A 26,462-nucleotide genomic window follows, 5' to 3' on the forward strand; every position below is an offset into this window, starting at 1 on the left:
ACTTGACCATCCCTATTCCTTCAACAAACACTTCCTGAGCCAGGTGTGCTGTTCTGGCACCGAGAATCCAGAGACAGTGTGTGTGCATGTGTGTGTGTGCCCGCACATGCGCACATGTGCAGTCCCCACCCTTAAGGAGTGTGGTTTACTGAGCATAACAAGTAGTAAATCAACAGTTATGCTGATAAGTGCTTTGGGAGAGAGAAATGCAGGGTAGTCTGGGAGGCGGGAGGAAGGTCACGTCCAGGTCACAGAGAGGAGCAGGGTGGGAAGGAAGGTGTCCAGAAGAGTGGAAACCTGTCCTGAGCCACTGAACTGGGGACCAGGGGGTGGGTCATTCCCAGGATTGCCCAGCAGTGATGGCCGTCAGGAGGCTGGGCTGAAGTTAGAAATCCAGGTTAGGGAAAGAGTGAAACAAGGAATGTGGCCAAAGGCCCGATCATGAAAGACCACAGGCCTGCCAAGGGGGCTTAGGATTTATCCCATAAGCAACGAGAAGCCCTTGGGGAGTTTTAAACAGAAGAAAGCCATGATCAGATGCGGGAGTTATAAACATCATGCTGATAAGGAGTGTGGGGGTGGAATGAGGCAGGACAAAAATGGACACAGGAAGACCAATTAGGAGGCTGTTGAAAGAAATCCAAATGATGAGTCCTAAGGGAAGGAGTGGGGAAGGAAGAGAAGGGAGTGGACAAATCAGAAGATGTCCTCTTCAGTAGGACGCTGTGACCGACAGAACATGACAGGTGAGGGAAAGGACAGAGCCAGGGACGCCTTGTTCAGAAGGCTGCAGGGGCAGGCAAGGCAGGAGACATGGGGAGACAGACGCACCTGGGAGCAGGTCCTAGGCCGGCTCTGCAGTTCTGGGTGACTGCCGGGAGGAGGCGGGCAGTGCAGGGGTTCACCCAAGCACAGTCCTTGCAGGGATGAGAAGGGACCAAGGAAAGGCGTACTCGGGGTAAGGACAAAGGAAAGAGAAGTGGCAAAGCAGGCTGCGGAGGTGAGGTCTCTGAGGCTGGAGGAGAACCAGGAGAGGCAGGCCGGGTAAAGAGACTGCGTACCTACCAGGGAGGGGAAGGGAGCACTCCGCGGGCCACAGACACGGGACCCGGAGAGGACGTCCGCACTGCTGGGAGCCTTTAGTTAGCTATTAGCAACCGTGGCCCAGCAAAAGAATGAAGAAGTGTCGACAGTGCAGCTGACGTGTGTGGAGCCCCCAAAGAGAATTAGTATGACTTCGCCCCCAACAACCCCTTTCATCTGGCTTCATTCCTTGGTGGGGCTTTCCCCATGACCCTAATTAAACTACTGGCCCCATCACCCTCCACCCCCCTCCCTCACTTTATTTTTCTTCAGAGCATTATCATGCCTGCCTGACCTTACATTATACATCTCACATATTTATTGTCTCCCCTACTGAAATTTCCTCATGAGGACAGCGAATTTGTCCTGTGTCAGCTCCACAGTCACAGTGTCAAGAGCAGCACCTGGCACACAGAGGTGAAGCACCTTTCTAGCTCATTAGAAACAACGAATATTTACTGAGTACATCCTCCATGGTAAGATCATGCTAGAAGCCGAGGGACTGGTGGTAAACAAGACAAAATAGTACCCTGCTCTTGGAGCTTAAAGTTGGAGGTAAGCAGAGAGAAATACCAAATATTTCAACAAAAAGTAGACGATAATTGCCATTGTGCTAGGACTGGGATCTGACGGTCATGACTTCCAGTGCTATTTCCTTTCCAAACCCAAGACTGTCACCTTCTCCAACTAATGGAAAATTTTACCTGGGGAAAACAGTTAAAGTATTTGAGGTTTGGTCTTGTTTCTTCCAGAGAGATCCCACGCTTCCTCCACCCTTTCAACAGACTCATAAAAAGTAGAAACACCCGCTAGAGGCTCTGAATATTTAACCTGTACAGCTCAATCTGTCTCTAGTCCTTCTACATGCGTTGGAGGAGATATCCCAGACTTAGGTGAGAGAAAACAGGGAGCAGTATCAATCAGGGGTCAGATCTAGGTTCCAATCACTTATGACCTTGGGCAGGTTACTCAACCTCTTTATGATAGGATTTCCTCACTGCTGAAGTGGGAATACTAATTCCCCGTGTTGGAGGTTGTTGCAGAGATGACATAAAATGACACCTACAGAGCACCCAGCACCGTGCCTGGTACATAGTGAGGGTTCAATAAATGGTGGCCCTAACCAGTTATACCTGTTGCTTTTATGAGCAGATCTCAAACAGCTATATTCACACAAATCAAGCCAAAAACAACGCAGAATTCAGACTGAAGAATGTATACTCAAAATACTCAGAGCACAAATTGACATCTGGTTGGATGACCTGAGGAATTATCTCGAAGTCCCATATGTGGGAAGACTCAGCAGTAAGAAGCCTCATTTCAGTTTCTTGGTCTCTACCTTCTTTTCTCCCTCAATTTAGGCAAATGCAACCATTTCCCCAACAAATCACATCTTGTCTTATGGCAAGAGTCCAGACATGGGCTGGATTCCGTGGTACAAGTTGTGGCAGAGCCAGGAGCACCACACCTTAAAAGGAACATAAGAACACAATCACAAGCCCAATGTACACACAAACCCCCAAACAAAGCTTGGCTCTGGAGAAGGAAATGAGAACTGGTCGTAGCATGCCGTGCCTGCCTCAAAGCCAAAGAAAAGGTAACTGTGACATGCAAATGTCCAAATTGCACGTGTATCTCCCTTCTTCTACCACCCAAACTTTCTCTGAGTGGTCCATTTCACTAATGTTTCTGATTCCTGATCCCTCATTTATGTCCATCCCTGTGCGGCCTGGAGCCCTCATCCTTATCCTCCTCTTGTGGCATCACGTTCCTATGACCAACTGGTCGCCAATTCAGCGGCCTTCCTTCAAGTCCCTTATCCATAGTCTCTGCTGTCTCCTTCTCTTCCCTTCATGGGACTCTCCCCTCCTCCACCTCGGGTTCTCTTCCCTTCATCTTCCCAAGACGCAGCTATGCACACTCCCCAAGACGCAGCTCTCTGTTCATCCTGGGGAGAACTTATTTCATCCTGTGGCTTCCCTTCGGCATCTCTGGGACCAAACCTTCTCAGTCCAGGCTTCAGCCCTGCATTTCCAATTGTCTCCTGGACATTTCTTGTGGTTGACCCACGGTCATCCCAAATTTAGTGTAAAACCAGATGCATCAAGCATTAGCCCCTCTCCGTCTCCAGTCTCCACATTTGTTGATGGTACCACTGAGGACTATCAAACTTTCATTTTCTTTGGCTCCTGTCTTTAAAGTCTAAAAAGACTATAAATCTTATGGTTCCCCCTTTGCAATGTCTCTTCTTTTTGCTCCCATATTAACCACTGTTAACCACACAATGTCACACGTGCATTGGGGCTCCTTGGAACAGGCCTCATGCCTCCTGTCTAGCTATCAGATGAAAGGTCCTAGCATATCATTTTTGCCATTTCATTTCTTTGCCCAAAATAACCTCAATGGCTTGCCATTGCCTCCAGGACAAAGTCCAAGTGCCTTAGCCTGACATTCAGGGGCTAGAGAAGGAGTCTGCAAACTGGAGCCTACAGACCAAATCCTATCTACCACCTGTTCTCGTAAATAAAGCTTTTCTGGAATCCAGCCACACCCATTCATTCATGGATTATCTGTGGCTGCTTTCATGCTACAACAGCAGAGCTGAGTAGCTGTGACAGAGACCACATGGCCTATGAAGCCAAAAATATTTACCACCTGACCCTTTACAGGAAAAGTTTGCTGACCCTGGTCTAAAATAATCATATCCTGCCAAAGTTCTTGCCCATGACTCCTCTGGATGACGCTCTTGCTCCTGTGCGTCTGCTGCTGAGCCCACTTTCTATCTTACACCCAACTTCTCAAGTCCAAGAAGCTTATTTCACTCCTCTCTGGATTTTTCCTTCAAAACACAGTCAAAGCCCCAGCCCTCCATGAGGCCAGCTGTGTCCATCCCCTCCGCCCCTGGATATCTCTCTTCTGGCCTCCCTCTCTGCATCTTTCACAGAAACAGTGAAGTTTTACTTCTCTCGTGGGTCCTTTCCACCTATACTACAGGCTTCTCTAGAGTCTAGGCTTCGTAACCTCCACAGAGCCGTGCCAGTGATAATTCCTTGCCGTTCATTCCAAATACTGATCCTCAATAGCAAAATTTGGTAAGAAGGCATCAAACAAACTTACCAGTGAAGGCCTAGGATTCCACATTTGAAAACTTAACTTTGGATCCGAAAGTGTGTACTCTAACCAGCACCACCTAAAAGCCAACGAAATAAGAGTTTAGCCTTAAGACAGAATACTTACACATGGTCTTTACATTTACAACCCCCAGTAAGTTTTGATTTACCATCCTCTCAGGATGCCCATTGCTATTACTTTGCCTAGAAAATCCTGCTCATCTTTCAAATCCCGGCAAGCCAGGCACCTCCTCCTCTCAGTTCCCATGGAACTCTGGTGAGACATTTATGGTAACACATTACACATGGGAGCATAATTTCTTATTTAGGAATGGGGGGGGTCGCTAGAGTATAGGCTTTTCAAGAGAAGAGACCTATTAAAGTTACCCCTTTTCTTATTCCAAGAACACTGTATTTAGGCAGTCCTCAAGAAATATTGGTAAAATGGGTAGAAAAATAACTTAGTTCCTTAACACATGTTGAAAATTCTGCTAGGCCACAATTTTCCCTAGACAAATACATGCCTCAATCCCACTGCTTTTAATAAGCAATGGTTTAACAGGAAGGATTAATGAGATTAATCTGCAAATGCACACCTTTGGAATGGCACTCCCCTGGGCAGAGAGCCTTCAGAGGCTCCCAGAATCTAAAAAGCAAACCCAACTCCGTGAGCAGGCTGCCAGGCCTGCACCAACCGGCTCAGTCCGAGTCCACAGCCTCAACTCACATGGCCTCCCCCACTGACCTCACAACCCAGACAAACACAGCTAATAGCAGGTCCCCTCCCTTTCTGCATTCCCTCCAGCTGGATGTGTTTTTCCTCTTCTCCTCTTATTTCCTATTGAAATGCCATCCATTTCCAACATTGTATCCCAGATCAAGTTCATGATGGGGCCATTAAGTTTTTTTTCTCCTCTGATGGTAAAATGCACATGACATAAAATTTATAATCGTAACCATTTTCAGGTATACAGCTCAGTAGTATTACGTACATTCATGTTGTTGTGTAACCGTCACCACCATTCATCTCCAGAACTCTTTTCCACGAAACTGAAACTCTATACCCATGAAACAATGAACTCCACTCTCTATACCCATGAAACAATGAACTCCACTCTCTCCCTTCCCCGCCACAAGTCTCTGAAACCCAGTAAGTTTTTGTGAAATGCATAAATGATGAATAAAGACATGAATGAATGTGACCTCAACCTTCCCCACAAAAGCCAGAAGTGCTGTCCCCCTTCTACTAGACTCCCACTGCACGGTCTTCATCTTCCTTGAGTTATTTCAATCTTAAATGATCTGTTTTGCATAACTGTATTCTTCAGTGGAGGAAACTGACTTATTTGAAAGATTAAGCTTGGGTCTAAAAGCCTGCCATTGGTCTGTCCTCCATGTTGCCAGATCCAATGAGCAAGTCTCGGACCTTGTCTCACAGTCTTTGATACTCATACACCATTCCCTCTTGTTGGAGGACTCTTTTCACTTGGCTTCCAGGTTAGCACTCTTGGTTTTCCACCCACTTCATTAGCTCTTCTTTCCCTTTGCTGGTTTTTCCTTATCTCCCCACCTCTTAATGTCAGAGGGCCCCAGGGCTCAGGCCTTGTTCTCATCTCTTCTCTGTATACCCTCAGTCACCCTTGCCTCCCACCCCGGTGGTTTCACCTAGTGTCTGGGATTCATATGTCATTTGTATGCTGAGGATGCTCAGATTTCTCTCCAAGCCTGGAACTCTCCTCTCAACTCAAAGGCTAGTAGAATATATCCAACTGCCTGCTTCAAGTAAGATGCCAAGTAGACAGGAGCTCTGCGTAAGTCACGTTCAATGTGTCAAACTGAACATATCCAATGAGGAGCCCAATGAGGAGCCCAGGCCTGCTCCTCCAAGCCGTCCTCATCTCAGCTTAAGACAATGCTCTTCCAGTCACCCAGGCCCAAAAGTTTAGAGTCATTCTCATCTCCTCTCTCTTACTCCATAGTCCAATCCTTGCAACATTGGTTTGTGCTTCAAAATATGACCAATTCTCACTCCCTCCACCATTGCCAACATAGATAATTGCAATGGCCTCCTAATAGGTATGCCGGCTTTGGCTCCTGGTGTCACTCCTCCCTCCATCCATGGTCTAGTCCTGGTTCAGGAGGGAATTGGTCACAACATAAGTCAGAACAGGTCATTTCTTTGCTTAAAATCCTGAAAAGCCTTCATAGCAAGGGCAATACCAAAGGGATGAATGTTTCTAAAGTAGACCTGCAGGCCCAGGGGCAGGCTTGTGGGGAGGAGAACTCTTCAGGTCAAGGTCCTCCTACCATCCATCTCTCAACTAGCAGTCCTGGCTGCAGCTCCTATTAGCTGAGTTCGTAAAGAAAGGAAACATTTTAAAGGAAGAAAAATACAATCAATCAGCTTCCTTTTCCAGTTAAGAAACCACAAAAAACCAACAACACTCACATTTCTCAAGAAGCAAATAAGATATGTCAAGTCTGCCACCACTTAATAACTAGTTTCCAAAGATAAACCTAGCCTTTCAGGGGATAGTTATTACCCCCTTGGTGGCGGTGTTGGGGTGGGGGGTGATCCTCCTTAAGCCCCTCTTCTTCCTGCATCCTCCAGCTGGTCATCAAGCCCTGGTTGCCTGATTGTCTCTAGACTTTATGCCACTCATCCTCTTTACCAGGGCTGTGGCTGGAGATGAGGTCCAAAATGAAACAACTAAGGCTTTTAATTAGCTCAGCTGGGATGCCTGGATGGCTCAGCGGTTGGGCGTCTGCCTTCGGCTCAAGGATGATCCCAGGATCTAGGATTGAGTCCCACATCGGGCTCTCTGCAGGGAGCCTACTTCTCCCTCTGCCTGTGTCTCTGCCTCTGTGTGTGTGTGTGTGTGTGTGTGTGTGTGTGTGTGTGTGTGTCATGAATAAATGGATAAATCTTAAAAAAAAAAAATTAGTTCAGGTCTCATCCACTCTCCTTGGAGCTCCAGCGACAACCTCCTAACTAGTCTCTCCACCTCTAGTCACTTACTTATTTCCAACCACAACCCCCAGACACAGTGTCTGAAATGATTTTAATAAAACCTAAATTTGATCAAGTCCCCTGCTTAAAATTCTCCAAAGAGTTCCTACATTGCTGTACTATAAATTCTTCAAAACATATTATAGTAGGCCATGATGAATATTCTTTTTTTTTTTTATCTTCCACAGACACTTTTCTTCCACCTTCTTAAAAAGATCAAGAATACCCCCAATAAGGGTGGGCAAATGATCCAGCCCAGATTAGAGCATTCCACTCCCTGGCAACAGTGATTGGCCCCAAGGATAACCACAACACCCAACCTAAGCAAGTCAGAGACTTTCTCTAGAACTGAAAAACAGATGTAGCCATGTCACCGCAACTGCTAAACTGGGGCTGTCAGCAGTGGTGCCCCCAGGAGGAGGGTGGTCTGTCTGCAGGAGGAAACACTGATGCCAACATACAAAAACAGAAGACAGACAGCTAGATGGACCCCTAGTGACACCAGCTCCCATTCCAGAACCTCTTCCTTTTTTGAACTCCTTCAGCATCCTGCCTAGTTATAGAACCAATAACTACCCACTTATGCATCAACTAGTGGGGGTCTTGACAGGCCCATCACGGCATTACTCATACCTGTGCCTTTTCCCCACACTGCTTCTTCTGCCCAGAATACATTCTCCTTGGATTTTACATAGCAGCCAGATTTTGAGCTCTATGGAGCCTTCCCTGAAGGGCAGCACCATTAGTCCAGTCTTCCAGAAGTGCTCTAAAATGCCTGGAATATGCCCGCTCTATTGCACTTGGACACCTCAAGGCCTTCCCAATCTTAGCTGGTTGTCCAAGCTAGAAGCCTCACACTCAACCTAGTCTCCTTGCACTTCCTTGTTGCCATGTGGACTCTCCTCTTCTTCCTCTCCACACCATGTCTACCATCACAGCACAGGACCGGGTTATCTATGACCTGGGCCTGGACAACAGCCTCCCGTGTCTCTGCCACTTCCCCCATCCCATTCCTCCACACCACCATCAAGCCCCCCAGCCACCTACTGAATCAAATCCCTGGGATTTTAAGGGCCCCCACAAACTGGCCCCAATCTATACTCTCTAGCTGCTCCCAACCACTTCCACTTCCAAGAAGATGGAGTGCAAGTAAGACTCCTGGACACTATGTATAAAGCAAACATAAGAAATGTCTGAAAGGGCAGAGTGAAGAAGGCAGACCTCAGGACTTGAGGAATGACACCATGGTGAGTTCCCAGCATTTTCTTTCTTTTTCCTTTCTTTACTTCATCTTTCCCAGACTTGGAATTGAAGAAGCCAGCAACCTAGAAGTATAAAAGGTACACATGTGCACGCACACACACACACTTTAAAAAAGCCTGAACAAAAGCTTGTGCCCTCTAGCAAGGCAGAAAACTTTTAGATAGTAAGCCCTCTATTATCGCCAAACAACAGAGAAAGCCTTATTTCACCTCCACCCATACCAGCAAAGTGCACATGGCATCTACAAAAATCCCTACAGTGAACAATCCACTTGAAGGTAGAAGACTGCCTTCTCCCCTAGACTAGGAACAGACAATGATGTCCACTCTGACCAATCATATTCAGCACGGTACTAGAGGTCCTGGGCAGCACAAAGGACAACAAAGAGAAATAAGGAACAGTACTGTTTTGCTCTCCAGTGAAAACAAAATCCCTAGCCGGTGCCCAGCACCTAGTAGGCATGCAACATCTGTTGCCATGACTCACACTCTGCTCTGTTTAAGATAGATTTTCTCCCCCTTTATGCTCCCACTGCAATCACTGCCTATTAAAAAGTTCTAGTTTCTGCCTTGGCAGGTCATGATTGCCAAGGAAGGACCAGAGAAGCTGTTTCCATTCTCACTCCCAAACACACATATGCTCTTACATTGCAGGCAGCAGGGATTGGAACTGGCTTCTATAGGCATCTCTCAGCCACCCAGGGGGAACATCAGGCCCTTCCACATCAGGCCAAAGTGGCCCCAAGGCTTGGGCCAAAGACTCCAAATGGTGACGTGGAACCACTGCTTATGTTGTCTCATCCAGGTTCTGTGCTGGGAGGACCACAAGTGCCGTCCCTCTGTCTGAAAGCTCAGTTAGAATGTGATTTGGGGCACCTGGGGGGCTCAGTCTGTTAAGCAGCCAACTCTTGGATTCAGCTTAGGTCGTGACCTCAGGGTGATGGGATGGAGGAGCCCCACATGGGGCTCTGTGTTCAGTGAGGACTCTGGTGGAGATTCTCTCCCTTCCTCTCCTTCTGTCCCTCCCCCCTGCCTGTATACACACACTCTCTCTCGAAAATAAATAAACCTTAAAATGGGTCAGGGCCCAGAGAACATTCAGGTATTCTTTTCCCAAAACCTTTCCCCTCTTCTTACCTCTCTGGGGTGGGGTTGGGGGGCAGGGAGAGTGAGATTAACAGTCATTAGGCGAAAGCCAAAAGCTCAGAAGAAGCCTGACTCCTCTCTTTGTCCCACAACCCTCAACCAAGCCCACAACAGACCTGTTGCTCCACGTCCAGGACAGATCTCAAATCCAGCCACTTCTTACCCTTCTTACCATTTCCCAACCACCACTCAGGAGCTGGCTACTCCCGCCACTCATCTGGACCAGCCCGCCAGACTCGAACTGCCCTTCCCACAATCAATTTTCAACACATTAGCCAGAGTGATCTTTTCAAGATGTAACTCAAATCACATCAGTCCTCTTTCAAGACTCTGCAATGTTCCTGGGCTGCCTTGTCACCCCCAGTGCAGTCACGTCCTGATGATGCCAATGGCCAGGCCCCCGTGGCTTCCCTGCCCTGACTCTTGGCCACTCTCCTCCTCATACTCCAGCCACCGTGGCCACCTTTTACCCTGCTGTTCCCATTCCCTAATGCTCCTCCCCCAGTTAGACACATGACTCACTACTTCACTCACTATGGCAGACACTCTGCTACAAGTTCACAAGAACCCATTTCCTTTTTCTTGGGGGCACACGGCTAGGCCATAGTTCCCAACAGCTTCCCTTGCACTTAGGAGCAAGCACAGGACTGAGTTCTGGTCAACGGGTGAGATGGGTGAGATGCTGGCTTCTTCCAGACTGCCCACAAGACCCTCTCTCTCACTCACCTTCCAGCTTTATGGGAAGCAATCTGAGCACCTTGAAGAAGGCAGAGTCATAGGATATAAGGAGGGTGGGTCCCTCTATAACCACAAGGAAGGAGCAGCCACACTGGAATCTTCCTAAGAAATAAAATTTTATTGTAAACTAAAAAATAAAGTTTCCTTGGGTTGATATACTGAGATTTGGGGCTTTGATCGCTACTTAACCTAACAGTTTGGTCTCCTTCCGAATGAGACCTTCTTTTGCTACTGTAAAATTCTCCCAATGCATCTTAGCCAACCTCTTCATTTTATTTTTCACCATAGTCTTTATTATCATATTGGATAATGTACATTTTATTTACTATTTCTTTCTCCACCTCTCCAATTTTAAATGTGAGCTGAAGGCAGGATATTCTTACTTTTTTCTTTGTTTGTTTCCTTTGCTGTATCCCCTGAGTCTAGAACAGTGCTTGCCATGTTGTAGACAATCACTTGTTGCTGAATGAATGAATAAATGAATGTATGAAAGAAGTACCTGAGGCTCCAAGATTGGGTGAGGCCCAACTCTGCCATTTATTAGGTGTGTGACCCAGGGCAAGCTACTCTATCTCTTTAATACTCATTTTCTTCATCTGTAAAATGGGAGAAGTAATAATATTTTATTTGCAGAGACTGGGAATAATTGAGAATCCCTTAGTACAAGGCCTGGTAACAGCTCAGTTCCATAAATGCTAATTGCTGTTGTTATCAACTCAAGGCCAGAGGACAGGACTGGGTGTCAGGCCCTGGCAAGGCCACTGGTAGGAGTTGAAAGGATATGTACGTGCACAAACTCTTCTGGGAGAAATCGTGACAAACACCTAGGTAGTGAGATTTAAGAGCTGCCTAAAAGTTCTCAGTAAATTGCCAACGATCAGAAAAACATGACAACTGGTGTCAGGGGTGATGAAAAGTGTGTGCAGAGTCTGCAGAAAAGTGCTACTATGGAAAGAACACCACCCAAATGATGAGAGATCACTTTGTGCCTTTTAAGAAACAATTTTCACAGCAAAGCTCAAGAAAAGAGAGGCCTCTTGCATCATGGGGACAAGGTAATAAGGCTATAAAAATGGAACTCAAATAAACCACACACAGGGCCCACACGGGCCCAATTTTGCAGGAAAAACAGCGATTGCTACAGCATTCAGATAAGGGAGTCACACTTGGGCCTCAGCATTGCCAACAGCTTTCAAAAATCATTAGGCTGCAGAAAAGCCCCTAGGTTTGCCAAATTAGCAGTGCTAGCTCTCACCTGCCCCTCTCTCATGCTCACCTCTTTCTACTGACACGAGGACACAGACAATGATACCTAATGCCTGTGCCTTCTTCACCATCTTCAAAACACAGAATCATCCGGAATGAATAGCACCTCGCAGTCTGCAGCATGGCTGCCCTCTCCAGAGGCCCTCCCAGCTGTCTCTGTGGCTCAGACCTGCTCTTACAGCTCACCTCCTGGAACTCTGCAGTGCTGGGCCTTGTTGACAAACCCCTTCCTTGAGGCTCTTTCTTCCTGTGGCCCCTCTTGGTTCTCAGCAAACTCCCCCATCCCCTACCCCTACAGTCCCTCTATCTCCACTCTGGCCCCTCTTCTACCTGTGTACCCCTAATCCCTGGCACTCCAAGCCTCTGGTTCTAATGTCCGTTCTTCCCCTCTATCAGAGGCAAGACAGCTTTGTGGTTAGAAGCAGAGGTTCTGGAGCCAAATCAACTGGGCCTCATCTTGGCTCTCCAGCAGTACGATCTTGGGCGGCCAATAAACTTACTTCATGTCTATTTCTTCATCTGTAAAACAGAAGCAGTGATAGTACCTCACTTGGGCCACTGTAGAGATTACATGAGTTAATATATAGGAAGTGCTTAGAACCATGCCTGGCATCTGATACACACCCAAAAACACCACAGCTTCAGCCAAACCCCAAACATATCCCCATGTCCATCTCCTCTGTCAGCCTTTTAGCTTTGCCGGGAATGTCCAGTCCCCAACTCAGCCAGTCCTTGAAGGGCTGCATAACACCCTTCCTGACCACCCCCCATCCCCCCTCCCCTCCCCAGGACATGGAATTCTCCCCTTTGCTAACAGGATGGGGCTGCCCACCCCAGGACCCTCTTCTTAGTCACCCTTGAAGGATCATCAGTTTTAGACATGTCTTATCCTTCCCACTCCCAGTTCATGAGCTCCTCAGAAACAGGGTGCCTTGGGTTTTCTCTTCCCTCCATTTTTTTTTTTTTTGGAGATTTTATTTTTTATTTATTCATGAGTGACACACAGAGAGGCAGAGACACAGGCAGAGGGAGAAGAAGCAGGCTCCCTGCAGGGAACCCGATGTGGGCGGTACTCGATCCCAGGACCCTGGGATCACACCCTGAGCCAAAGGTAGATGCTCAACGGCTGAGTCACCCAGGTGCCCCCTTCCCCAATTTTTATTCCGGGCAACCTTATGCACTGCAAAGACTCAGCTGACATTTGCTGGATGAGGTTGAAACGGTCCACGTAATCATCAACCGGAGACTGAAACGGCAACAACAGAGCAGCGGGGCACAGGAAGCCTTCCTCACCACCCCAAGCCACACGGATTCCAGGCTAAAAAGAGCGCTGGGAACCAAGTCAGTGACGCTGCTTTGTCGGTTTCATTCTGGTTGTTTCCTTGCGGCCAAACAAAAAGCCAAACCCTTTCAGCAAGTTTGCAACCTGCTTCCACTGCTAAGAGCACTTCCTGACAGGCTCATTCTGGCTTAAGGAGACCCGTTTTTTTGTTTTTCAAAAATCCCATTTACTTTTTCTTGTTTTAGGGCATTTCTTACGAACATTGTTAAGAAGAGATCACTGTTTATTTTATTCTACTGTTTTAATCAAAGCATCAAAGCTATAGGGATACAGAATTCCTCAATTTGAGCAGATAAATTAGTCCTTAAGAAAATGTACTGAAAAAAAAAAAAAGAAAGAAAATGTACTGGCTCACCTCCACACTTAGGAACAAATAAGTCATTTATTACTTGTAAGTATGCAGCCGTTCATTTATGTCTCATTTCACGTTGCTGTTACCCCGCTTCTTCGTTCACGGAAAATACAACAAAAACATTCCTAGCATTCAAAGTAAATTTTAAATATATCCTCACACCATTTTTCTTGAAAAAAAGAAATCCTGATTCTCTGTTTGATCTTGGGCCATTGCCATTAGCTAGATAAATGCCAACCTAATAAAATGATTCTGGAAAACGCAAAGATGGCTAATGTAGCATTAGCTGAAAGAACAAAAATTAAAAGCAACCTAAATGCCCCATAACAAACTCAAGGCTTCTTGAAGGCACTGCCTTGAAAGAATATTATGCAGCCATCTTAAATGGGCATGATAAAAACTAGGGAGCTGCACGGAACGGCCTGAGGATACAATCTTAAAGAGTAAAGGGAGTGCAAACATGCAGGCATATATGGTCACGCCATCAAGGTTGCCCCAGCTGGGCAGATGGGGCCCAGAGATTGAAGTCAGATGCAAAGGAAGGTAGAAGAGAGCTAAGAGGAAATCTCATGCAACAAGGCCAAAGAGAAAGGTAGGAGCCATCTGAGAATGAGGCTCCTGGGCACAGGGGAGGGACCATGTTTAGGAGAGCAGAACGGGAAATGGAAAAGACTCCATGAAGCCAAGGTCATTTCAGGAATTCCATCCCAAAGCAGGCAAGGGGAATGGGAAGAGAACCCTCCCGAGTTTTGCACAATGAATCATTCCCTGAGTAAGAGAACAATTTTCAAACCCCTAGATGACGGGAAGCTTGGTCCACAGTTTGGCCACCAGGACTGCCGCTTGCAGGTTCGGCCCCACCCAGGCCTCTAGGGCTAATCTTGACCCAAGTCGGGAGGGATTTGGCGTGGTACTAACCTGGCAGATAAAGAAAGCAAACCCCCAAGACAATGAGCATCTTGACAAAGGCCCCGCAGAGAGTGATGAGCTGTGCTCACACTGGAATCTGCATTTACTGGTCTCTGGGTCTACAGCTCTACTGAAGAGCACCCCAGTACACAAACTGACTGATGAGTCAGGCTGATTGGCCTGGCACGAAGTGTAGAAATCTGGCTGATTCCAGAGAAACAGTGGCTTATGATTTAGTGAGTCCAACCAGAGCAGGGCAGGAAAATCCCAGTGACCCCGGGACACTAGCAGTCCCAATCAAGGAGAAACAGCCTGCTCCTGCACATTGTCCATGCTGAAGCCCTACTTCTAAGTCCTCAGGCCCCTGCACTTTGTTTTATCAGCTGAAGTTCTGCTGCCCTGTGGGTGCCAATGCTGATCGCTAACGGCATGGCCTCTGGCACTGGTATGCCACCTGTGGGCCTCACAAGGCAACTATCTCTGCATAGAAGACAAATGACTCCAAAGCTCCTCCCCACCTCCCCCTGAACCCCTTGGTTCTTATACTTATCCCATCAGAATCCCTACTCTGGACTCTTCCTGCCAAATACAAGAGGCCAAACTCATTGCCCTGGCATTGAAGATCCTCCCTCCTACGGCCCAAATCACCTACCTACTCATGCCTCCCAAAGCACCTACCCTTCTCCCTGGACTGGGCAGGAGCTACTCTCCTGTTCCTTATATCCCCTCCAGAAGCCATGCTCTCCTCTCCACCCCAAATTCCCTAAGGATCAGCTCAAGCTTTCTCTGCTTCTCCCTTGCCTCTTCCAAACACACTGGTATTGCTCACATTGTCCCCATTGAAGGAGTGAGTGTAAACTGAATCACACTGTCTCCCTAGGGCCAGAACAGCCAAAAGGCCAGACTCTCACATGTAGAACTAGCAAGTCACCCAGACATCGTCATTCAAAGGACTACGCACAAGAGGCCCTCTTCTCCCCCAAATTTGTTCTAAACATACTATGAAAGATTTCATCACTGAGTGGTTGTTAGACTCTCTCGATGCCCCTTGGGAGGAGGGTGCAATCATGAGGCAGTGATGCTGGAACCAGGACCCCAGAAAGGGACTGCAGAGTCCTTTCCACCTGTCACATGTCTGCTGGCAGTAGACACTTCCTGAGCGCCTACTACATACCACCCCGTGGGTGCAGGGTCCATAGGATACAAATCTGAACAAGCCCATCTTTGCCCGACAGGACTTTGGGCTCATACAGAGAAAAGAGAGAAACAAGTCCCACTAACGCAGCGGGACAAATGCCACAGACAGGGCACAGAGGGAAGGGCAGCGGGTAGCAGCAATGGCCATGATGCAATTCAACCCAGAGGTGGGCTGGTCCCTAAAGGATATCGACACCAACCATGAAAACACTAGCAGCCAGCACTCGCTGGGTGCTTCCGACGTGGTAAGCACTACACCACAGCCTTCACTTGCCTTAGTGCAAACTCATTCACTCATTCCTTAGTGAGACCCTGCTACTTCCAGGCACTGTTTAAAGGCACTGAGGTATAGCCGTGAATGAAATAAGCACTAGTCTCTGCTCTCACAGCTTACCTTCTGTTGAGAAAAGAGACAATAAATCAATTAAGTAAAATGTAGACTATGTTAGAGGATAGGAGTCAAGAGGAAAAGTAAATCAAAGGGGAAAGAGGGAAACATCTGGGAGGCAGTGGGCTGAATGGTACAATGTTAAACAGGGTGACATTTGAGAAAAGACCTGAAGAAGGTGAGTGATCACAACACACGGATATCTGGGGAAAGAACTCTCAAGGCAGAGGGAGCCAGCGGAGGAAACAGCCTGAGCCCGAAACAGGCCTGGCGTGTTTGCAGAACAGCAAGGTCTCTGATGTGGCTGGAGTGGAATAAGAGAGGGCCAGGAGGGATCAGTGCCTCCGGCCACATGAGTTGTGCACTGCATAACTCCGGAGGGGCGTCACCCGCATGCACCACAGTGAGCTCCACACAACTCAGCCTGTTTGGTTACCCACCAGACCCTAGGGTGGGCGACCGGGTCAGAGAAGCACCAGGGAGCCTTGTTGAGGATTTGGTTTTTGCTTTGACTGAGACAGGAAACTACTGTCGAGAGGGCTCTGGGCCAGAGCATGACTTGGTTGGACCCCCTCCTCACGGGGTCGCTGGGCAGAGAGCGTACAGAGCGAGGCAAGGTCGGAAGCAGGACACCAAGGAACGCAGAGGCCTGCAGGGATCACACTCGAGTGCATACTGTGTTTCCCTCCCAATCTCGTGAGGTGGTTCTACGATCACTCTTTCAGAGATGAAGAAATTGAGGCTCAAGAGAGATCTGGTGACTTAGCCCAGGTCACTGCCTTGTTTCACTGAGTGTAACAGTGGCAGAACCAGCAGGACTGGGAAGCCGGGGAAGAGAACCTTCCAGGTGGCGTGAACACCACCAGCCACGGAGCAGGAGCTCAGCAGGGCCTGGCACGCTTACGGAAGGGCAGGCTCGTGGTCCAGGGGATCCGGGGCCTGAGGGCAAATGGCAAGGGCAGCCCGTGAAGTCTGTGCCCTGTCTGCTCACGCAGATGCCAAGCCAGCCTGGCTGCCTGGACCAGAACAACTGCCTCTGAACCCTTCCCCCTGCCCCATGCTTACCCTTCCCATTTCAGCCCCCAGGCAGCCAGGAGAGCCTTTAAAACACATAAATCTCGTGTTATTTTCTTGCTTTTAATGCTCCAGTGGCTTCCCTTCATACCAGACGCACAGGAGACCCTCGATTAACGCTGAATGAAGAGCTGGCTCCCTCATCCCAGCAGCGGCAGCCTCGTGCAGCCTGGTCCTGCTTCAGGCCAGGGAGAAGCATGCCTTCCCGTTGCCCTCCCTCGCAGAGGGAGGCAGAGCCATGCTGAAGGGTGCAGGGGGGCCCGCCAGCCAGGAGTGGCCAGGCAGACGAAGCCAGGCCGCTGTACGAGCCGGTTGAAACACACAGGGAGAGAAGGGTAGCCATTCAGACCACCTAAGAGGCAACTTTTGGATTAAACTTGTTTTAAATGCAATTGCTTATTCCAAAGCAAACTGGACACACTCCACCACGCTACGGCCAAGTAAAGGAGGCCTGCAGATGGCCCAGGCCGTAACGACAGTAACAGGCACACTCTGAACAGGGGTCCTGGCCCTGAGGCCTCAAGGCTCCCAACGACATTCTAGGTGAGGACGATGTGTAAGATATGCCAGAGGCCTCAGAGCCACAGGCGTTAGGCAAGTCACGGAAGGCTCTCCTCACTGAGTCTGTGTCTTTAAAGGGTGGATCCAAATGACTGCATTCTTCTCTGGATCTGCAAACAGTGAACCCCAAAGCTACCCCAGAAACTGGGGAAAACTACGAAATGAAGGTGAAATGAAGGTCGAAAGAAAACTTTACAAAGTTCAGCTGGTTGATAGTTGGGACAAAAGGATATATTGCTCAAAGGATCGTGACCACTCCCAGGGTCTAAATCCAGGCCCTGTGAGGGCCACCCTCATTCCAAAGCCCTTTGCTAAATGTAGAACTACGTAAACACACACACACACACACAGGCACGCACGCGCGCGAATATGCAGATATATTTTTAAAAGAATGGTGACAACACCAAAAGGATGAGAATAGTAACAAGCTCCCCTCACCACCACCACCCGAGACAATTAATTTAGTAACAAAGAGCCTTCCTGTCAGCCCTGGTAGGAATGTTAAACGATCACAGCGTGAATGACTTCGTCTCTGGTTAAACATCACAGCTCATGGGTGGGAGAGCAGTGAGGGGAGTTCTGGAAGCCAAGTGAGTCCCAGGCCTGGAAGTTACACATCCTGCATCAAGCCAGTGTGAGGCAAGCTTCAAAGGCTTTGTTCTTTGACTAGGATGATGGGAGGAGAGAGGTCAGAAAACACAGTCACTAAAGGTCTGTAGGAGGAAGGGTGCGGAGTCTCCATAGGAGTGAGGGTCCTGCTCGTCCTGGTTTTTCAGAAAGATGGAGCAGGCCAAATGGCCAATCTGACAGAGAAGTATAATGGAAAAGAAGACTCAACAAGCGAGCTCAGGAAAATCACTCACAACTACCCAAAGTCCAGCTCTTCTGGGGAGTCGAAGGCCAAGCAGACAGTGATGCCCAAAGGCCCTGTGGGGTGTTGGTGATCAAGAGTTTCAGAAAAGGCAATGGCCCAGTAAAATGGCCTCACTACTTACGAGGCTGGACTCTGAGCCACCAGGAAGAGGTCTGGGGGTGGTTGAGGAGGGGGCAGCAGAGAGGAGCTCATTAAAACTAAAACAACAACAACAACAAAACAGAAAACCCGAGCCCTAAAAGGAACAGTCCAATATCCTGCTGGAGGGACGCTCCAGCGTCCAGGAGGACCAGCACCAGGAGAGGCTGGTCCTCATTAGAAGTTATAAACGAGGGAGAAAACACCAGGTCGGCCTTGGACGTGGCTGCAACAGGCACAGATGGGATCTTCTCTGGGCGAATTGACTCATCACTCTTCAGAAAAGGATGAGGGCAGCCCAGGTGGCTCAGTGGTTTAGCGCTGCCTTCAGCCCCGGGCGAGATCCTGGGGTCCCGGGAACGAGTCCTGCGTCGGGCTCCCTGCATGGAGCCTGCTTCTCTCTCTGCCTGGGTCTCTGCCTCTCTCCCTCTCTCCCTCTCTCTCTCTCTCTCTCTCTCTGTGTGTGTGTGTGTGTGTGTGTGTGTGTGTGTGTGTGTGTGTCTCTTAAGAATAAATAAATAAAATCTTTAAAAAAAAAAGAAAAGAAAGAAAGAAAGAAGGATGTGACCAAGAGGGCCAGTCCCGAGCTCATGCCTCAGCTTTAGCTCCCTCCATGGGTCTGCAGGCCCAGACTGGGCCCAGGCAGGCTGAATGCAAGCAGCAGCTCAGCTTTACTAAGAGACCTCCCCAATCTCTCCCTTCCCCACCAGAAAGCACCCCGGCATAGAAGGAGCCAGGCCTTGGAATCATCCCGAACCCCGGCCCTCCCGCTCCACTACAAAAGGGCACATGTAACCATCTCTGATGCCGTTCTTACAATCTGTGATGAGCTTCATTTATTTCCCGGTGAACCATTTCTCTCTGAACGAGAATGAAAGCTCCATGACAGCAGAGAGCAGGTGTGCCTTGCTCATCACTAGGCCCCCTGACAGCCATCTAGAACAGTGACTGCCACAACACAGGACTTCAACAGATCAATGCACGGCTTCAAACACCAGGCAGTCGTCTGCAGGAGCTGTGCCAGAGCGTGCCCTGCCAGGTGGATGGCCCAGGGACTTCTCCAAGGTTGTGCAGCCAGCTCAGGATCCCCACCCTTTCCCTACAGTCCTGACCCCTCTTCTTCATTCTGTCCCAGGAGCACAGCTCAGGCCCCTCACCTAAGCAAAGACCAGGGCAAAGACTGCTTTGCCTAGCAGAAAAGACCATCCAGGACAGCTGTGACAGGGAAGAGGACACCGACTAGTTTTCTTCAGGCTATAGACGTGGTGGTGGAAAGAAGCCACGACCAAATCTGCAGTCACAAACAGACGGAGCATGCAGAGAGGACATTGGAAAAGGCAGGGCCTGAGAGAACAAAGGACATGGTCATGCAGTCCCAGGATGGTGGAGTCGGGGGTCCCCAAGGAACCCAAGAGTATATGATGAAGTGAAATAGTCCCAGGGTGAAGGGGAACATTGCAAAGTTCATTTCCACAAGTTACCGTAATACAGGCTGGTCACATTCCAGGCGCAGAGCTCCTCAGGACATCTTCCCTGACATATTACCAAATAATTGCTTTCTGTGTTGATTTCCACAAGGGAAACATCCTCCTTCTAACAAATTCCTTAACTTGTCAGAAAATAACCTGGCGAGCTCTGAGCGAACATGAGAGCGCACAGCCCAGGCCAGGTTGGCAAAGAGAAAAATTCTTGATTTGGCTGGGGAGTATTAATTTATGAGACTCATTTTCAACTAGCCGTTTGTGATTATAAGAGTAATGCATCCCCACCTTTGAAAAACAGAAAACCACAGAGAGGGAGATGAGAATAAAAATCACCTCAAGTTCAACAACATGAGAACCACTGCTAACATTCTGGTCTTTTTTTTCCCTCCTTCTACGCTCGAGCCTTTAACAGAGTCAGGACCATACTGTGAATTTAAGTTCAGTTCCTGCCTTTTTCCACTAAAGTCCATTTAAAAATACTCCACTGCGTTCTCAGAAAGAAGGTCACCCTTAGTGAATAAACAAATTAAATAACAAAATGAATCAAAGTTAAAATTTTTTTTGATTATCCACTGAGCCCCTATTTCTCCAGCAAGAGAAAAAATAAAATAAAATCACTCCAGCCAGCACAGAAACTCCCAAAGGATAGAAATCACAAGCTTATCTTATCTCTTACCTCTACTGTATTTTCAGTAGACATTTATGGTTTTGAACAAGCCACATAATTACTTTTTTTCAAATCAACAAGGGAATTTTATACCTACATCTTACTATTTTGAAGCAAACCTTGGGAAGGCTTCATCTTCTAATCTGCAGGTAGACCAGAGCATTTAAAAATGATTAGCTCACAATCATGGACCATGACATCCAACTGGAAGTCCTAGCTTGGGTTTTGTTATATCAAATGGAGTATGCTTACTCCACTGAATAAGCAAACGGCCTTGCCGAAGATGTACTGTGTGTCCTGAGCTACCTGGTTGGGAGCTGCCCTGATGTCTGCCCATGTCCCAGTGGAGTACCTAGGTGTTCACATAGGCCCAACACTTTGGCCAGTAGAGAGCAGAAGAACCGCTTTGCCTAGCAGAAAAGACCATCCAGGATTAAGATCTGTGCACAATGCATTTTCTTTCCTATCTCTCACATTTTACACTTCATTCAACAAGTATGAATGTCCATGCCAGCCCTTATACCAGGTGCTGGGGACACAGGGGAGCAACACAGACATTCTGCCAGTTTCCATAGAGCTGCAGTTTCCAGAGCATCTTCCCTTCCATTACTCTCACAGCCTGGGAGACAGGAAAGGCCATCACCGTTATTCCCATATTGCAGACAATAAAGTAAACATTCTTCAAAGTATTTTGACCCGTGTGATAAGGCAGAGGGGTTGGACTCAAACCTAGGTCTTCTGACTCCTAGCTCAGTGCTCTTTTTACTGTATCACTCACACCAATGAATTTCCTCTAATAGGCAACTGAAGTCTTTGGGATTATTCATAGTCCCTCCGGCACCTTGGTTCTAACCTGGCTGCCTAGTTTCTGAGCCATGAGTCACCTTGGCTTCCACACAGCTGTATATGCCCTGATTTCTGTGTCCCTGCCTAGATTCTGACCCCAGACTTAGGCATCTTCCTGGCTCTCAAGAGAGCTTCAAAACTCTATTGAATCTTTCCCATTGGTACCACGATGCAACACACTGGAAGCTTCTCCCAATGTTCAATCTCCTCTCCACTCTTAAAAATAGATTTTATTGGACTCGTGATCTCCCACCTAAAGATATTTTTCAGCCTCCTTTGCAGTTAGATGTAGCCATATAACTAAGTTCTGGCCCCTAGGGTAAAAGAATGTGCTACTGCCAGGTCTTGTCCTTAAAATGACTACATGTGTCCCCACTTCTTTTCCCCCAGGAGATGGTAAAAATAGAAGCTTCCCCCTTCAACCACCAAGTGGAAGCCACATGATGAAGACTGAAGGCCTGAACCACTACCTACTATGGACTAGTTTCAGCCATTGTGTCTGTGGATCTCTTTAATACAGGAACTTGCAGTGTCCCAACTAAAAAGGTTTGAGCGACAGCAGTTCTACATTCTCCAAGTAAAGCCCCTCACTGCCAACTAAATACTTTAAAGAGGAGATTCAAAACTCTTTTATAAAAAAAAAAGTGTTCCATCCAGGTTTATTTTGGGGAAAACTTCTAAAAAATAAAACTACCAGGACCTCAAAGATGATTTATGTACAGACCACAGGAAAAACTGAGAGAGCCCAGAGAAGCAAATCAGCCCCCTATCTGTAATAACAAGATGGTAGAGAGGTCTAAGTGACAAGCACAACCAGTCCTCTCTCCTACAGCAGTTCACTCCATTCCTGGAAAAGGTACCAAGAGCTAAAATGATGTGAGCCAAGGCTAATTTCCCCATGGAAACAACGTGATAGCAGGAGCCTGTGTTCCTAACCAAGAACTTGATGGTCAACTTTTAAAAGACATGACATAAATTTCATGTTTAATCATCTCTTAAAGCTTTTGGACTTTTTTTTTTATTTAATTTATTTGAGAGAGAGAGAGAAGGAGAGTGAGCACGCATGTGCAGTGCATGAATGGCAGGGGGAGCAGAGGGAGAGGGAGGGAGAAGCAGACTCCTCACTGAGCAGAGAGCCCGACTTGGGGCTCGATCCCCAGACTCTGAGACCATGACATGAAACAAAGGCAGATGCTTAAGCAACTGAGCCAGCCAGGTGCTCTAAAGCCTTTGGGCTTTTAAAGCTAGAAGGGCTGTTGGTCCAAAAATATACCACAAAAGATATATGTGTATTCTATGCCATACAAAGCATGTGCAAATCAATTAAACCCAACACAACAACCAACTACATGATCTTTTATTTATTCTGATTCACTAACTATAGCACAAAATACTTCAATTTAATAATTCCTGCTGATTTTTGAATACAGTAAATCAGGTTATTTAACAAGATCTTTTTTTTTAAATTTTATTTATTTATTCATGAGAGAGAGAGAAAGAGAGAGAGAGAGAGAGAGGCAAAGACACAGGCAGAGGGAGAAGCAGGCTCCATGCAGGGAGCCTGACACAGGACTCGATCCCGGGTCTCCAGGACCACACCAGGGACTGAAGGTGGCGCTAAGCCACTGAGCCACCCGGGCTGCCCTAACAAGATCTTTAATAGAGAAAGCAAAGAGAATCTTGGGAACAGAGTAAAAGTTAAAGTCAGGAAAGCAGTGTGTAAGTCCTGGCTGTGCCACTGATGACTAGCTTTGGGATCCAGGGCAGTAGCTTAACCTCTCCAGATATGTCACAGCCTGAAAAATGAGTCTTTACAAAAACCTCTCCTCATGGGGCCGTGGTGAAGACTAACAAGAGAACACATGTAAAAACTACTTTGCAAATCACACACACAGAGGTAAGCAGTATTATCACAACCATGACATTTGCAAAGACTTTTGTGGGGAGATTTTGACAAGCATCATGATGAACACTGAGCAGACTACAAGGTAGGTGGCCACTTTTTGAAAAACTGACCCAGAGCAATCCCTTGCACTGTCTTCTTCTTGCCTTAAAATTCCCACATGCATTAGGCAGCAAGAGTTGGTCAATCTGCTGCATTCAGTGTTAGCATCCACTTACTCGTGGGCTGTCAGCAGCTGGTGAGAGCTGCTCGAGGTCAGCCATGGACTATGAAGAAGAGAGAGCTGCAGTGAGCTGAGGTCACTTTGTGACATGTCATTTATCAACCAAAAATGCCTTCTAAAGATCCACTGTGATGTCAGAAACCTCAAAACCAGGGTAGGGAGCATGTGGGGTGCCAGGAAAAGGTAGAAAGAAGATGGTAGTGTTGAGAGTGTAGGCTCTGGAGTCCTGGGTTTGAATCACAGCTTTTCTGTCCCTGTATGTTATCTGAAGCATCTCTGGGTCTCAGTCTCCCTAAGCAGAAAGTGAGACTAACAGTATCCACCCCACAGGGCTACTGTATTAAATGGGTAAAGACACAGAAGCACTTTGCACAGTTCTTGGCAGATGGCAAATGCTCAAAGGTTAGGTATTAATAATAATAATAAACAAACCTTGCAAAACTAACAAAAATTAAGATTTGGCACATCTCCAATCAAAACTTTGCTACCGGCTTTAGAAGCAGGTATTACCTGGACGGCGCGCTGGCTCACCCTTTAGCCCCTAGGCTAATTGAGGTCCTTCTGGATTTCTGCCTCATGCCCCAGAAGAGGTGAAACATCCCAGCGTACCCCACTGGCCAGCTGGCTAGATCCTGACACTTGTTTTTCAGGTTCACAGACCCATCACTATCCTGAGAGGTGTGTGCAGAGGAGAACAGATTAACTTGAGTATCTCTGCCTAACCTTTCCAGCCATGCCCAGGCTGTGGTTTCCCATCTCTAAGAGTGAAATATAGCATCACCTTTAAAATATGGCCCTACTCAGCAAAGTGAGGCCCGTCAGCACCCATCTGGTGGACAGCGCCACATCCCTAAACATGCCCTAGAGGCAGGGGAAACTTCCTCCCATGCCCTCCAGGCTATCCCTGCAACACAAGCACTCCTTCACTCTGAAAACCTCAACTAGGGCTCCCTTTAACCAGGGAGCAACTTTATAGCTTTCAAAACCCTTATTCTTTCCTTATCTCATTCCAGCATCAGACCCACACTCTAAGGGGTTGGACAAGAATTGTTACGACTGTTCCACAGATAAGGAACCAGCCACAGTTTGAGACGTTTATGTCATTTGATTTAGGCTACCTGGTGCTTAAGTAGCAGAAGCAGTCTAGAATGCAAGTTATCTGGTTCCTCATCTCGTGCTCTTTCCAGAAAATGTGGGTATTTGTTTTTAAACATTCATAATGGTGCTTTGCTTCTGGAGAATTCATTAACTGAGGCATCTCGGTCACAGTACACTGCAGATTCCACATACTTGAAAGACACACAGGCAGATGTTCGCTGCACTCTAGAAATCTAAAGGGTGACGGAAAACAGCCATGTCAATTAACATAATTGACAATTCCCAGCTCCAGCTCCCTCTAACTCTCTGTCTGGATTCAGCTAGCAGCCTCCTAACAGGTCTCTACTGCAGCTAGTCCCCTCTTTGCTCTGATACAACTGAAACACATAGCTTTAAGGATAATTATTTCACATCACTGAAATCGTAATCATAACCACAGTAAAATCAACTTTAGTGGTTCTCCCTCCACTGCTTACCAGTCTCTACCTCACTAGGTAAACTTTGACTTGCCACTTAGCCTCACAGGGTTTCTCAACCTACAAAATGAAGGAGTAGGCTAAACAGAGCCTTGTCTACTTCCAGCTCATGACTCTAACACCCCAACCAAATCCAAATCCTGCATGTGGAGGACACTGAGAGATAGCAGGGTCCAATGGTCAAGAGCTTCCATGGCCTGGTTTTTAAGCTTACATCCTCAGCTTCTTAGCTAAATTGACCTTAGGGGGGTCACTGGACCCCTATGTGCTTCAAGTTCCTCATCTCTAAAATGATGCTAATAATAGTACCATTTAATGGGGTTTTACAGGCATTAAATCAGATAATACGTGTGAAATGCTAAGGACATCATAAGAACTCTCTATATACTAGTAATTACTATCATCCGAAATGATGTGCTTCATGTTTAGGCATTGACTGATCTTCCAAACTTAAATTCTCACCACTGTTGGAGAACCCTCCATTCTAGGCAAGTCTCTGTTCCTGAATAGAGGTTGGTCATTCGTACTTCTGTGCTTTTAATTGTGCTATGTTCCCACCTATACACTCCTTGGAAATACCTGTGCTATCCACCCTTGTCTGTGAATCTGAAAGGTTTGCATTAATCCTGATCATTTCCATGAGGCCTCCTCCTCTCCATGAGAACTCACAAAAAGATCTCTTTGGTCTCTGAACTCCTGTAGTACTTATATATAGTCTAGCCCACTTCATTGGCTTTATACATGGCCTTGGATTATCTTCTATCAACAGATGAAACTGCAGGCTCCTTGGCTACAACTCTTTCTTTTTAAAATTTTTTTAAAGATTTTATTTTTTCAGGAATGTCTACACCCAACATGGGGCTTGAAACTGCAAATCTGAGATATGACTTCCTGACTAAGCCAGCCAGGCGCCCCTATAACAACTCTGCTCTCCTTCTTGGTTTAGCCTGAGTGCCTGGCATCTGGCCCTTCAGAGATGTGTTGACTGAATAAATGTGTAGTACTTATGCCCAAAGAAATACACAGTAAGTTTTCTTTTAGTTGACGCAGCTCAGCTATTGATTTGTGGCACTTTGAGGCCAATTAAAGATAACATAAAGATGAACATCAGCCAGGCTGGGACAACTGTGGCCAGTTAAGTCCCAATCATCAGTAAAGATACTGATGTCCGGCCAACCTGAAGAAAAGAAGAACACAGATGTCAAAAGGATGTGGTAACCTAAACTCCAAAGTATGCTGGCAAGACCAAGCTCATGAGGGTTAAAGAGGGAAGGAAAGTTGAGGTTTCCCCAGGCTGAATTCATTCATTTAGTAA

The 26,462-nt window shown here is 47.2% G+C and overlaps 1 protein-coding gene across 8 annotated transcripts in view; it reads right to left on the reverse strand.

Moving 5' to 3' along the window:
- The window catches only part of ARNTL (aryl hydrocarbon receptor nuclear translocator like), a 101,435-nt gene that overhangs the window by 65,463 nt on the left and 9,510 nt on the right, over positions 1 to 26,462 (reverse strand). For 5 of the 8 annotated variants that reach the window (XM_041729952.1, XM_041729953.1, XM_041729946.1 and 2 more), the window contains exon 2: positions 4,201 to 4,273. The exons of 1 other annotated variant lie outside the window; for it this stretch is intronic. The gene's annotated coding sequence lies outside the window, so the exon portion shown is untranslated. Of the gene's footprint in view, positions 1 to 4,200; positions 4,274 to 8,424; positions 8,529 to 10,337; positions 10,452 to 26,462 lie in introns of all 8 variants that reach the window. 2 more of the 8 variants (XM_041729947.1, XM_041729948.1) reach the window with 2 other exon arrangements.

This window comes from Vulpes lagopus, chromosome 15, assembly GCF_018345385.1.
Source record: "Vulpes lagopus strain Blue_001 chromosome 15, ASM1834538v1, whole genome shotgun sequence".
NCBI lineage: Eukaryota > Metazoa > Chordata > Mammalia > Carnivora > Canidae > Vulpes > Vulpes lagopus.